Source organism: Rhinolophus ferrumequinum, chromosome 15 (genome assembly GCF_004115265.2).
Source record: "Rhinolophus ferrumequinum isolate MPI-CBG mRhiFer1 chromosome 15, mRhiFer1_v1.p, whole genome shotgun sequence".
Taxonomy (NCBI): Eukaryota; Metazoa; Chordata; class Mammalia; order Chiroptera; family Rhinolophidae; genus Rhinolophus; species Rhinolophus ferrumequinum.
In genome coordinates, this window is record NC_046298.1 from 39,252,210 (window position 1) to 39,267,000 (window position 14,791).

Below are 14,791 nucleotides of genomic sequence, written 5' to 3' on the forward strand. Positions count from 1 at the left end.
GTAAGGGATGGGATGGGGTAGCTTCAGCCCCTGCTCAGGGCCCTCTTAGCTAGAGGGCATTCAAAGAAGTCAAAAGCTACTCTGGGACCAGTGGGACATGGGGAGATGGTGGGGGCAGGAGTCCCTGGAGGGGTAAACCCAGGCCTGGGCCTCCTGTTGGATTTGGCTGTGGAAAAACAGGGAGTGACAGCCCTGGTGGAGGCTGGAACAAGCTGTGTGTGTGACAGTAAAGTGCCCAGGAGGGACCCTCCAGTACCCCCTGCCTACTTCCTGGCCATGTGGGGAGTCCAAAATCCCCCCCACCCCCAAAACCCATAAAACAGTATGCTGGGCATAAGCTCAGGGGATGGGACAGTTGGGAGTGGAGGGACTCATTGGTACCGAAACAAAACAAAAGACTGTAGCTGAGTTATTCTCTCCCCACCTGTTACTGTTAGGGTCTGCATCTCAGATGCTTCCAGGACGAGGCGAGTGAGGTTAAACGGCAGCAGGTGCAGGGTAAGAATCACAGCACAAGGTGAGCATGCGTGACTAAAGACACTGGTTAAGGGTTGGGATGAAACAGTGGGAAATCTCCCCATTTTAAATAATATTTTTATAACCAATAATATTTTTATAGCCCATGAACCACCAGTTTTAATCATCTAGATACAGCTCAAGTTGTGTAAATGGGTGTCTCTTTCTTGACTGGACTCCCTCCCCACCTTCAGAGCTTCAGGAGGGGTCATAGTCTCACTGGTGCCTCATGGATGATTATGGTAATGCCTACTCTACAGGAGTGTTGGTGGCAGTTAAATGAAATCATTCTCTATGTCAAGTGCTTAGAACGGCACTTGGCACATATCAAGTGCTCAGTGACTGTTAGCATAACCCTGGGCTCCCCTGGAATTCTGAGCCCTGGGGCTGGGCAGATGGTGAGGGCAGATGGCTAGGTCTTAGTCTTTTTCCGATCTCCCTCCCAGGGTGAGGGAGGAACCAGAATCTATCCCCTTCAATGGTACAGTGAGAAACACCTAGCACAGGTGTCTTGTCAAGGAGGGGTGTCAAACCATGAGGGGCTCAAAGATCTACAAAAGGGACAACGGCTGCACAACTCTGTACTAAAAACCATGGAATTGTATATACCCTTTATTTTATTTTTTAAATTAATTTTAGGTGTACAAAACAATGTGATAGACTTTTCATCTCTCACAAAGTGATAACCCCCCTCCCCTAATCTGTTACCCCTCTGACATCGTACATATCTATTACAATTCCATTGACTCCGTTCCCTAAGCTGTACTCCATAGCCCGTGACTATATATATTAAATTATAGTTGACATATGATATTATTCAGCTTCAGCTTCAGGTGTACAGCGCAGGGATCAGGCAGAATTGTATGTACACTTTAAATGGGGAGTTGTATGATATGTAAATTATAGCTCAATAAAGCCATTAAAATGAAAAAAACAAACACAAAAACCTCTACAAAGGGAAGTGACTCTCCAGCAGATACAGAGAAACTGGCTCAACCACTGACCCCTCAGTCATTCATTCAACAAATATTTTCTATATCTGCTTTGTAATAAGAGAGTGTTGGGAGCACAGACTTTAGATCAGCTTTGGGGGTAAGAGCTAATGATGGCTCTCCGAGGAGCTGTCTGAGCTGAGACCTGAATGATGTGGCGAAATGAGCCAGATGAAGTGGTGAAGGGTGTTCCCCATGGACGGAACAGCGTCTGCAAAGGCTTAGAGGTGAAAAAGACAAATTTCTTTAAATGTCTTTTTTTTTCGGGGGAGGGAGTCTGTCAGTATCTATGCTGGTGACATTTTTGGTGCTTAAGAAATCCCTGGTCTCTGCCTTCATGGAGCTCCAGAGAGGGACATAGACACATTGCCAGACATGACAATCTGTGCATGACAATAAAGAGGCACAGGCAGAGGGGTCATAGTGGGATGGGGAAAGTCAGAGGAGGCATCTGACCCAGTCTGGGAGAACTTCAGGGAAGCCTTCCTGGAGGAAGAGATAGACTTTGAGCAGTCTCTGGGGTTCTAGATCCCTTTGACAATCTACTGGAAGCTCTGGACATTCACAGAAGAAAAACACACAAATATTGTAGGCGATTCCCAAATATTCCCATTCCCACAAGCCTCTGTGCCTGGGAAGCCCGTGGGCATACCATTCCCCACTCGCCCCACGACCACCTTGCTGTATAAATGTCCCAGAAATTGGGACAGGCTGGAAAACTTTGAGGTCGAATTTCAGTGCCCTGGGAGTGGAGTGGGGAGGGGTTTTGAGAACCCAAAACATCCCTCTCATCCCTCATCAGGTCTGGTGGGTGCGTCAAGGATCTAGGTTTTATCCTCCCTACATCCCCCGCACTAATCCCGTGGGGCCCTTCTCATGCGCCAAGACCAACGCATTCTCCTCTGGAATTTCCAGAGGGGAATAATCCAGGAGGTCACAGCGCTCGCGGGACAAGCGCCGCAGCGCCCCCTGACGGTCACCGCGCGCAGACACATCCCAAGCCGCCCGCGTGCCCCTAGTGGCCCATGCTCATGCAGTCAGTCATAAGCGAGCACCCACCGCCACTTCGAGATTTCCTTTGCTTTGGTCTGCAGGCTAGGGTCATCACTGTCGTCGTCGTCGTCGTCGTCATGGCTAAGACGGAAATAGCGTTTCCTATGTGCCAGGCACTATGCTGCTTTGTATATATCACCTCATTTCATCTGTCAGGCCTATGAAATGGGTATTATTATCATCTCCATTTTCCTCACTAAGCACAGAGAGGTTAAGGAAATTTACCGAAGATCACACAGCTACTAAGTGGCAAAGTCTGGATCGCATGTAGGTAGGCAGTCTGCCTCCTGACACCATTTTCTGAACCATTTAAAATAATCATAAAGTGAAATAATAGTTGGGGATTGCTTCAAAATAATTCTACAGAACAGTTTAGTCAAAGTGGAAAGAACTTGGGTGCCTGGATCACCTCACTGCCAACCGGGATCATTACCACTGGAGTATTATATGAGAGTAAACTTCTTTTTTATTTAAGTCATCATATTTTGAAGTCTCTTTGTTATAGCGACTAAGGTTATATCCTAAAACGAGGGCATCAGAATCACCTGGAGGGCTCGTTACAAGACAGATTGCTGGGCCCCACTCCCAGTAAGTATGGAATAGAGATGGAAAACTTGTATTTCAAATAAGTTCTCAGGGGGCTGTTGTTGCTGCTGCTGCTGATAGGAACCACACTTTGAGAAACACTGCCCTAAATAATGTAGGTTTTTACCGTGGGTTGTTTTGTACGTCCAGCACTCATTCTCCCTCTTTGAGAGTACTGGCCTCCTTCACTCTGAGTCCAGGGGGCTGACCCCACTGAAAGACTCCAGGCCTGGCCAATGAATGAATCCCTTCCCCTGGGCCTTTGCAATTGGTTCAGGAATGGGCATGTCCTCAAAGCTGGACCAATAAGAATCAACACTGGGACTATTGCTGGACTGGTGGGGCATAAGCCTAGAGCAGTGAGGGCTTCCCTGAGGGAAGAGCTAGTCTGAAAATGAAGCCGACACAGGAAGAAGCGGGGTGAAGGATGAACAGAGGGACTGTACCTGAAGTATATCGTCTGTGCCTCTGAGTTCATCCAATCTCCAGAACATTTCAATAATGTACATTTTTCTTCACACCTTACATCAAATTGATCAGCAAATTTTGTCACCTCTACCTATAAAAATTGCCTGTCCTATATTGGAGGAAAAGCTATGCTATAAATGAAAACATTATTGGGTCAATGACAAAACTGGAATATAATAATAGATTAGGAAAATTTTGTGTATCAATGTTAAATTTACTAAAGTTATTTATTGTACTGTGGTTATGTAAGAGGACTTCCCTAGTCTTAAGATATACACTGAAGTATTTAGGAGTAAAAGGCCATGGTGTGTGTAACTTAACTTCAAAGGAAAGAGAACAAGAGAGAGCAGGGGTCAGAAGGGAGAAAATGAAAAAGTAAATGGGATAAAAATGTAAACAATTGAACTTGAGTAAAACGTTTATGTGCTCTTTGTACTAGTCTTAGTCTTGCATTTTTTTTGTAAATTTGAAATTATCTCTAAATAAAAAGTTAAATTTTTTTTTTTTTTAAGAAATGAGAGATATAAAATTCTGGACAACACTGTCAATGTAAGTAGAACTGGGGAGATAAGATAAAGTGCTCTCTGAACCAGGTAGTGCTTGATGATTCAACTCTGGATTAAACTTCAGACCTGATTTTTAAAAGTGTGCATGGTCAAATTTCAAGCATTACTACTAAAACAGTAGAAATGGTGCATAGATTCCAAACTAGCAGAAGGAAAAGAAAGAGAAAGAAAACATAAGACAAAACAAAACAAAAAATGAAGCCATTTCAAACAAGTCTAAATGAGAGGGAAGAAAAGCATAGAAAAAAACGGGGACAATAGAATCACAAAGTAAGAAGGTAAAAGTAAATTAAATATATTCTTAATCACATACACAAAAAATGCCTTCTGAATCTAAACACTCCCTCTGCGGTTTCCACTATCTTCCCTTTCTGGACTTCCTGCTTCCTGCCCCTGCCTCTGAGGTCTCTTCCCACATACAGCTAGAGGGACTCTGAATGCCCAAGTCAGATCCAGGCCCACCCCTGCTCAGAACCTTCCTGTGGCTCCATCTTACTCAGAGTAAAAGCCAGAATCCCCACTGTGGCCTGTAAGCCTCTGCACCATCTGCTTTTTGCCCCTCTTCTTACCTCACCTGTCCCGTCTCCCCACCTTGCTTGCCCCTCTCCAGCCACATGCACCTTCTTGTACCAGACATGTTCCAACCTCAGGACCCTTGCACTGGCTGTTCCCTCTTTCCACTTGGCTCACTCCCTCACCATCAATGGAAAATGGATAAATAAACTGGGTATAGTCACACAATGGAATCATGCACTGCCCTGAGAATAATTTATAACTACACGTGGTAACAGGAATGAGTCTGTGGGGACAGAGTCCCAGAGACCAGTTTCCAGGTTCTCAGCCTCACGTGGAAAGGTCCTGGCTCAGTTGTTGGATGGCCATCAGCTGTAATCAGATGGCCATCCGCTGTGGCTGGGTGGCCGTCAGCTGTTACCGGTTAGCCGTTGGCCACTAATATAACTGCCGTGGCTACACTGAGGGATTTGATTGGTTGGTTGGTTGGCAGAAAAGAGGACTGCGGATTGCAGTTAGCAAGTAGGGTTGGTTGCTTGGTAAAGAAGCGGATGTCAGACTGCGGATCGTGTGGCTCCTGCTTCCTATGTCTCCCCCAGCCGCCAGCGAGAATATAGTGGTATGACTTCCCTACCTATGGCTCCGTGGGTGTTCCTTTTTGGCCTCGCCATATCCTGCATTCTTGTTCAGGGAGCGGGAACGGAGACCCTGCATTATAGAGTCTTACACTATGTTGAGTGGACAATGACAAGATACTAAAGAGAATGTATGTTCTGATTCCACTTATATAAAATTCAAGACAGGGAAAAACCAATCTGTACAGCCCAAAGTCACTTGAAGGGACTTTGATGGTGACTTGAAGGGAGTGGGGTGGACTCAGGAGCCATGAAGGGGCTCCCAGTGGGGCTGGAAATGTTTCCTGGTCTGGGAGCTGGTAGCACAATGTGTTCAGTTGGTGAAAATTCACCCCCGCTGTACACTTGTGGTTCGTACTGGTTTGCCTGTGCGTCTTGTTCAAGAACTGGTTTAGAAAAAAGAAAATAAAACCCAAATGAACCTTCATGTTCTCACCACCCAGCTTAAGATATAGGACATTCCCAGTCCTCAGGTCCCTCGCTCCCGATCACAATGTGCTTTTAATTTTTTTTTTTAATTGGGAAAGGGGAATAGGACTTTATTGGGGAACAGTGTGTACTTCCAGGACTTTTTTCCAAGTCAAGTTGTTGTCCTTTCAATCTTAGTTGTGGAGGGCACAGCTCAGCTCCAGGTCCAGTTGCCATTGCTAGTTGCAGGGGGTGCAGCCCACAATCCCTTGCGGGACTCGAGGAGTTGAACCGGCAACCTTGTGGTCGAGAGCCCACTGGCCCATGTGGGAATCGAACTTGCAGCCTTCGGAGTTAGGACACGGAGCTCTAACCGCCTGAGCCACCGGGCTGGCCCCCCACAATGTGCTTTTATATTCACACCCTGCTGGCCACCTCAGTTCCTTTCCTGGGCTTATTAAACACATCAGCCCACGCGTGTTCCAGACAACCCAACGCAGGTTTCTGGAGAGAACTCAGGCGGCAGGCAGGAGCCGGAGGGAGAAGACTTCCTGCTGGAGCCTGGGCAGGGGGAGGTAATGTTTATTTGATGCCCTTGCCCTAAATCCTTATTGGGTGTTGGGGGGCTTTGTAGGGCGCCTCCCCAAGTGTTCAGGGCCCAGGTTCTGCGGGTGGGTCTCAGGGCTGTAACCATTGGAAATGCAACCGGCGGGCATGCAAGCTCTCTGTCTCTGTCTCTGTCTCTCTCTGTCTCTTTCCTTCCCTGTCTCCCTACCTCCTTCCCAATCTCTCTCTCCTCAAGAAGCAAAAAACTCAGTTATTTACATAAAGTTTTATTACATCAGACTGTAACCAAAGGATCCAAGTTCAAACTTTGAAGCTTTCAATAAGCTTTGAATAAACAGTAGTGCTTTTTTTCCTTTTTGTACTGTAATATTTATTTTAACATTTTTTTTAGTTGGCATGATTTTATATATATGAGGTTCAAGAAAAGAAAATGTTCACTGTTTGCATTTCTTTTCTAGCCGTTAATATTGTCCATTTCATTTCCTGATTATTACTGGAAATAATTTTGTCATATAGGGAATGGAGGGGTTTGGCCTCTGTGACATCCCGTGGTCTATGAGAGGGTAGTGGTGAGATTTAGGAAGATCCCCTTGGGTGTCTGAAGGGGAGTGGGTCCCAGATGACACAAGGGAAGGCTGGAGACCACTCAGGAACCCAGGTGAGATAGGCCCCCAGGACTCTGGGATGGGGGTGGGGGAACTGAAGGTAGAAATCACAGAACTTAGTGTGGGGTTGGCTGTGGAATGCTGGCGGCTCTCTGTGGGCCTGGTGCCTGGACAAGGAGGTGACTCAGGCTGGGGGGGCTGTAAATTAAGAAGAAAGGGCAGGTCAGACCAACCGCTGTGGTTGAGAGCTTCATGGACACCCTTCCTAAATCACTGGGTCCTCACACACACCCACCTTAAAGATGAGAAAACAGGCTCAGACAAAGAAGGCCCCAAGACAGAGAACGGGATTGGAGCCCAGGTCTCCTACCTAACCCCGTGCTTCATGATCTTAAATAACTTTGGGTCTTAAACCACCTCCGCATATTGCTTTTTCTTCCATTAAAAAAACACAGAAAACAAATACAGAAACACAAAAATACACTTAGCTACAAAGCCTGTGTGAATTTTTAGAGTGACAGGACTGCCATGAATCCTGCTTGAGCCTGAGATTACACGAATCTATGCATTTGTCAAAACTCATAGAGCTGTGTACACACACACACAAGTGTGCACGCACACACCCATGACTTACCATGTGTAAATAATAACAATAAACCAAAAACAAATGCAATGAATGTACTTTGTCTGGATCCCAATTCATACAAAACAACTGTAAAAGGATGTTTTTGAAACACTGGGGGAAATGTGAATAGGGACTGGATATTCGATGACATTAAGGAATTTGTTCATTTCGTGAGATGTGATAAGACATGGTAGCTATGTACAGAAAGGCACCCCCCTTTTCTAGATCCTTATTGTAGTATGTAAGAATGAACATAATGTCCACCACTTGTGATTTTTTTTTTTTTAAGTATTCAAAGAAATAGAGAGGGGAAAGAAAATAAAATGGCAAAATACTTGAAGTTCTTGGTACTTGAAGTTCTTGGTTCTTGAAGCTGGGCGATGGGCCCATGTGGGTTTATTGTCTCTCTGCTTTTTGTATCTATTTGGAAATGTTCATGATCTGAGTTAAAAGTTTTGAAAATAAAATTAAAAAGAAGAGTTTGTTGTTTGTGAAGCACAATGTGCAAAATATAGAAAAAGAAAAGTAGCAAGACAAAGATACCCCTGACCCCCTCACCAAGCCTCACCGGCCCACGGCGGTATTGTAGTTATCATTTTGATGTATTTCCAGTCAGACTTTAAAAAGTGTGTGTGTGTGTGTGTGTGTGTGTGTGTGTGATGTTTTATATAACTGTGTGAGCAAATTGTTTATACAGCCCTGCTTTTTCTCTTCTTAAAACGTACGCTGTTCCCCTGTTCCCCTGTCCTCTCTGTGTAAACACAATTTCTAGTGTTTGCATGATGTTTACTCAACAGGGCAGTGTTGCCAGACATTGAAGCTGTTTCCAATTTCCTCTCATTACAAATAATGCCTTGATGCCCATCCCTGTGCGTCCCAGAGGCGGGATTCCTGGGCCAAAGGGTGTGGACCCTTTGGCAGTTCATGGTCAAAATCGCCTTAGAGTTTCTGCCTGACCCAAAGCTGAAATGACCTCATACAGTTAAAGTGAGATTTCACTGCTATTTGTTATTTCCTAAAGGTTTGATTCATGACTCACATTCACGAGAGGATGTCTTTTTTTTTTTTTCCACTTGCAGGAAACAGAAATCCATTCACATCTAGCTCGTGTCTAAAGGGGCTTGAATCAGTCAGCGAGCACAGCTAACATTCCCCTTGGACAAGCTATCTTGCTATGTCGATTGTTGAAATACTAAAACAGTTCTATGCTGCTTGGTAATCATGCTGCCTCAAGGGCCACAAGCGTCCCTCAACAAGACTACTTCAACTGCCCTAGAGCTTCCTCAGGACTTCGCAGACCTCCCCACCATGCAGCAAGAACAGTGTTAATATCAGGCACAGCAATGAACCATTCTGATTGCTCAGTGCCCAAGGTACTGGTTGTTAAATATTTTCTTTACTCTTTGATGCAAGTAACAGAAAACCTGAGTAAAATGGCTTAAACTCCAAAGAGAATTTGTAACTGGAAAACAACAGTTCAGCAACAATCACTAAGGACCCTGTTTCTTTTCATTCCTCTGTCAACCTTAAGAATAAAAAGGCCAGTTATTTTACTAGCAAAAAAACGAATCTGTTCAGCAATAGCAGAAGAATTGCAATTCTGGATAAGCAGACTATGGCAAACCACAGGCAAGTCCAGAGAACAATGGAGGGGAATGTTGTTTTATAGAGAAAACGCAGGAAGTTGGGAGGGGTGGTTATGAGCAAAAGTCTATTGGAAGAGAGTAGGAGTTCAGGTGGTGCTGGCTTTTCATTGGCTAAGTGTGGTGGTTTCTTATTGGCTGGGCTGTTGCTGGGCAAGAAGAAAACCTTCCTCTTGCTGGGGTAGTAAAGTAAGCTTCTTCCTGCCCTGGTTTGTAAAGTGAGCTCCCCCTTCAGGGCTTCCCTGACTCCACTGTGAATGAGATTTTCTTTTATTTATTCTTACATTGCTGTACTGTACCATCTTTTCTGGTGGCAGCTCCCAAGATGGCTGCCAGCAGCCTTCTGGCCACATGGGACCTCATTCATATCCCACAAGTAAAGGAAAGCATCTTTGTCCCAGGTTTCCCTGTTAAATTAATGAGGCTGACTCTAATTGGCCAACTGAAGTCACATGCCTGTGCCAAAGACAGTCACATGCCCATACCAGAGCCAGTCATTGTAGCCCGAGGAGGACCTGAATGCCCTGATTGGCTGCGCCAAGTCACATATTCCTCACTGGCAAGGTGAATGGTTACATCTGTCGCTGAAGCCAGGACTGGATTCCAATTCCGTTCTTAGCCAGTTCTTGCTGTCCTCTCTGCCCTGTTTCCATCCATAAGATGGAGATAATAATGATCCCTCCTAAGGTTGCTGTGAGGACTGAATGAGTTGGTTAGTGCCCAGCACTTAGAATGATGTTCACACACAATAAGCACTTAAATGTTAGCTGCTGCTGCTGTGGTCATTATATGATTATCTTCAGCTCTCCAGGCTGTGGTTCTCTGCAAGCTCCTTATTTTCTGTACTCCACCCTCTTTCTAGTTATTGCTGAGTAACAAATCACTCCAAAACATGATAACTGAAATCAGCAACAGTTAACCTATTATCTCTCACCATGTCTGTGGTCAGATTTTTGAGAAGCGTCCAGTGGGCAGTTGTGGCTTGGGATCGCATCTGATTGCAATCACTTGCTGAAGTGGGGACAGTGAAGCGGCTGGGGGAGGGCCGGGCATCTTTCTCCATATTGTCTCAGGGCTTCTCCACATGGACTAGTTTGGGCTTCCTCACATCATGGTGGCCTCAGGGCAGTCAGATTGCTCGCATGATGGCTCAGGCCTCCCGGTGCAAGTGTTTCGAAAAGGGGCAGAGGCCAGCCTTACTCTTCTGATCTAGCCTTGGCAGTCATGCCAGTGTCACTTCTGCCATATATTATTAGTTACAAGCAACTCACAGATCCAAAGAGAGGGAACACAAACCCCACTTCTCAATGGGAGGGGTGCCAAAGTTCTAGAAAAATATGTGGGATGGGAAACGTTATTGCAGCCATCTTTGGAAATTACAGTCTGGCTCCTCTTGGTATTAATCAGTCCCACCTCTGTACAATTAGTGCCCAACACCATCCACCTGGGTCACGGCCTCCAAGTCCCAATTCTAAATGGAAATAGTTTATTGACAAGTCTCAATTCCTTGTGATTGAAAACATGATACAGTAGTCCTCCCTTATCCGTGGTTTTGATTTCCGCTATTGCAGTTACCTGCTATCAACTGTGGTCCAAAAATACTAAATGGAAAATTCCAGAAATAAGCAACTCATGTTTTAAATGGTGTGCTGTTCTGAATACCATGATAAAATCTCATGCCGTCCGGCTCTGTCCTGCCCAGAACATGAATCATCCCTTTGCTCAGCGCCTGCACTGTATATAAGAGTTCTGACAATTTAGCTCCCGAACTTGTTGCAATGATGTTGCTAACCTTGTTTTGATATCAGAGGGATTATTCATTATGAATTGGTACCAACTGGACAAACAGTTCACCACGTTTACTATTTGGAAGTGCTGAAAAGGCTGCGTGAAAAAGTTAGACGACCTAAACTTTTCGCCAACAATTCATGGCTCTTGCATCACGACAATGCACCAGTTCACACAGCACTATTGGTGAGGGCGTTTTTAGCCAATAAACAAATAACTGTATTGGAACACCCTCCCTATTCACCTGATCTGGTCCCCGGTGATTTCTTTCTTTACCTGAGATAAAGGAAATATTGAAAGGAAGACATTTTGATGACATTCAGGACATTAAGGGTAATACAACGACAGCTCTGATGACCATTCCAGAAAAAGAGTTCCAGAATTGCTTTGAAGGGTGGACTAGGCACTGGCGTCGGTGCATAGCTTCCCAAAGGGAGTACTTTGAAGATGATTGGGGACAGAGTCCCAGAGAGCAGTTTCCAGGCTCTCAGCCTCACGTGGAAAGGTGCTGGCTCAGGTAGTAGATGGTCATCAGCTGTAACTAGTTGGCCATCAGCTGTAACCAGTTAGCCATTGGCCCCGGCGGTGGCTAAGCTAGCAAACGCGGATTGCAGCTAGCAAGAGAGTTGGTTGGTTAGCAGAGAAGCGGATGGCAGATTGCGGATCCTGTGGCGCCTGCTTCCTGTGTCTCCAACCCAGCCGCCAGCGAGATTACAGTGGTATGAACCCCCTATCCATGGCTCCATTGGCATTCCTTTTTGGCCTCGCCATATCCTGCGTTCTTGTGCAAGGATCGGGAGCTGAGACCCTGCATGACCGACCTCAGTGATATTCAGCATGAGGTATGTAGCACTTTTTCTATGATGAGTTCATGAACTTAATTATCTGACCTCGTATGCTACCCCCCTGTTTGTCACTTAGTAGCCCTCCTGGTTATCAGATCAATTGTTGTAGTATCGCAGTGCTTGTGATCAAGTCACCATTATTTTATTTAATAACGTCCCCAGTGCATAAGAGTAGTGGTGCTGGCAGTTTGTATAGGCCGAAGAGAAGCCATGAAGTGCTTCCTTTAAGTGAAAAGGTAGGTCTGTATAGGAGAAAACATAGTGTTATAGGGTTCAGTACTATCCGTGGTTTAGGCATCCATTGAGGGTCCTGGAATATATCCGCCACAGATAAAGGGGGGACTACTGTAGTTTCCTTCTGTTTTTTAGTAATTGCTCCCACGTGCTATCTATGTTCATTTTCTTTTTCCTGAAGGATAAAGGCTACACGGAACCTTAGTGACCATTTCACCAGATTCTCATTTTCATTCATTTTAAAACGCAGTCTTGGATACTAGATCATCTTATGGAATGCTTGCTCATGTTTTTAGGTGTGATACAGGTGCAGTGCTGTAAGAGGATGGCCTTGTTTTTAGAGGACACATGCCGAAGTATTTAGGAGCCAAGACCAAGGATGATTCAGCAGATATTCACATGTGTGCAAGCACGTGTGTTGATTCAGAGAGAGAGAAAGAGAGAGAGAGAGAGAAAAAAAACAAACAGCAGGAAATGTTAACTGCTGATTCGAGTGAAGGGAATGTGGAGTTTACTATACTATTCTCTCAACTATCCCGTAGATTTAAATTTTTTCACAACAAATATTTGAGGGGTAAAAACTTCAGCTGAAACCTGATTCCAAGTTCACGGGGAGGGAAAGGTCTCACTTCTCTTGAAAAGTCTACCTTCTCATTTCTCCCCAAACAGGCTAGCACTTCCTTTCTCCTCTCCATCCTTTTCTGGGGGTGGATGATGGAAGCTGGGCCTGCCCAGTGAGTTCTTTGAGTAAGTGGCTGGTTCCAATGCTGGGACCTTGAACTTAGGCTGTGGGATAGTTGGCCATCTTTGTCCTCAGCTTTGGCTTTAGTAGCAATTCTGGAGGTCCTGGAAAAATCCAATTCAACATCCTATTACAGAAGTCTGAGGAACAGAGACTCCAATTGGCTGTCAGCAGCTGAGGGCTCTGATTCTCATCCAGAGGCAGTGCCTTGGGGGACCTTTGGAAATGTGTGGGATTATTTTGTTATTGCCACAGTGACTTGGGAAAGAGTTGCTTTGGGAGGCTGTTCTAGAACTTTTTGACTTTGTCTTTGACTGCTCTCCCCATCCCTCCTGACACGCCAGCTCTCCAACCTGAAGCTTGTTCCCACCTCAGGGCCTTTGTCCTGGCTGCTACCCCTCCCAGGAACACTGTTCCCTCAGATATGGGCATGACTCCCTTACTTCAGTCAGGTCTCTGATCAAATATTTTCTTCTCAGAGAGTGCTCTCTGACCACCTTGTGTAAAATCTTACCATCAATCCTTTCCTCTGTTTTTTTCTTCAAAACGTTTATCACAACCAGCCATTGTGTCACAGCCATTGGGTTACCGTGTTTCCCCGAAAATAAGACCTAGCCGGATAATCAGCTCTAATGTGTCTTTTGGAGCAAAAATTAATATAAGACCTGGTCTTATTTTACTATACTGTAAGACCGGGTTTTATATTAATTTTTGCTCCAAAAGACGCATTAGAGCTGATTGTCCGGCTAGGTCTTATTTTCGGGGAAACACGGCATTTACTTTTTAATGTTTTATTCTTTTCTTACAATATCAACTCCAGCAGAGCAGGATTTTTGTCCTTCTCCTCCTCCCCCATGGCTATAGCCGTAGGTCCTAGAATAGTACCTGGAACATGGTACCTAGAATAGTACCTGGAACTACATGCTCAATAAATATCAATACATATTTTTGAATGAATGAATGAGTGGACATATTTTCTCTTTAGCCAAAGCCTCTACCAGACTTTGAGATCCCTGAGGACAGGGTCTATGTGTGTTACTCTGTATTGTCCGTATTCAATATTTGGCAGAAGCCAGTGTTCAGAAAATGCATGTGAAATAAAGAAAAAATACGTGAAAATATGTGACAAAAACTAGATCAGTGGCTGCCTGGGGTGGGGGATGGGAGCTGGAAGTGACTGCAAGTGGGCACAAGCGGTCTTTTCAGGGTGATGGAAATGTTCTAAACTCAAATTGTGGTGATGATTGTACAAGTGTAAAATCACCCCAGATCGTTAAAGCACTTAAAATGGGTGAATTTTATGATACATAGAATAGACCTCAATAAAACTATTAAAGCAAAATATGGATGAATTTTATGATACGTAGACTAGATCTCAATAAAACTATTAAAGCAAAACATGGGTTGAGGGAGTAAATGAATGCTCCCTAGGAGGTGCCCCGCCCTGGGACACAGTAGTCACCAAAACTTGTCCTTGTGCTTGTCCTTGTGCTTGCCCTCACAGGCTCACAGTGACAACCCAGCCCAGGGGTGGGGTCAGGAGGGGGCAAACAGAAACAAAGGGGTCAGGGCCGATTTGGGGAAGCATAGCTGGATCTCAGGAGCCCAGTGCAGGCTGCCGATTCAGACGGGAGGAGTCAGAGAGGACTTTCTGGAGGGTCGAACGGCTGAGCCAGAGCCTGACAGATAATGTTGCTCATGACTACGACTCTAATGTAAAAAAACAAACAAGACAAAACAAAAAAAACACTTTTTCTGCCTTCGCACGGGTTGGCCAGGGCTCTCATCCAGAGCCATGAATGCGGCCCCTCCGAGTTGCCGAGCACAGGGCCACACGGGGGAGCTGCTCCACCGCGTTCGTGCAGTATCTCCATTGACCCAAGTGGCCTGGCAGGAGCAGGAGGGTTGGGGGCTTGTGGAGGCCGGGGGTTATTTGCACCGAGAACGTTTCCGGAGACACCACCGCAACAGGAACGACCTGCGAACCACCGGTGGGCGGTGGGGAC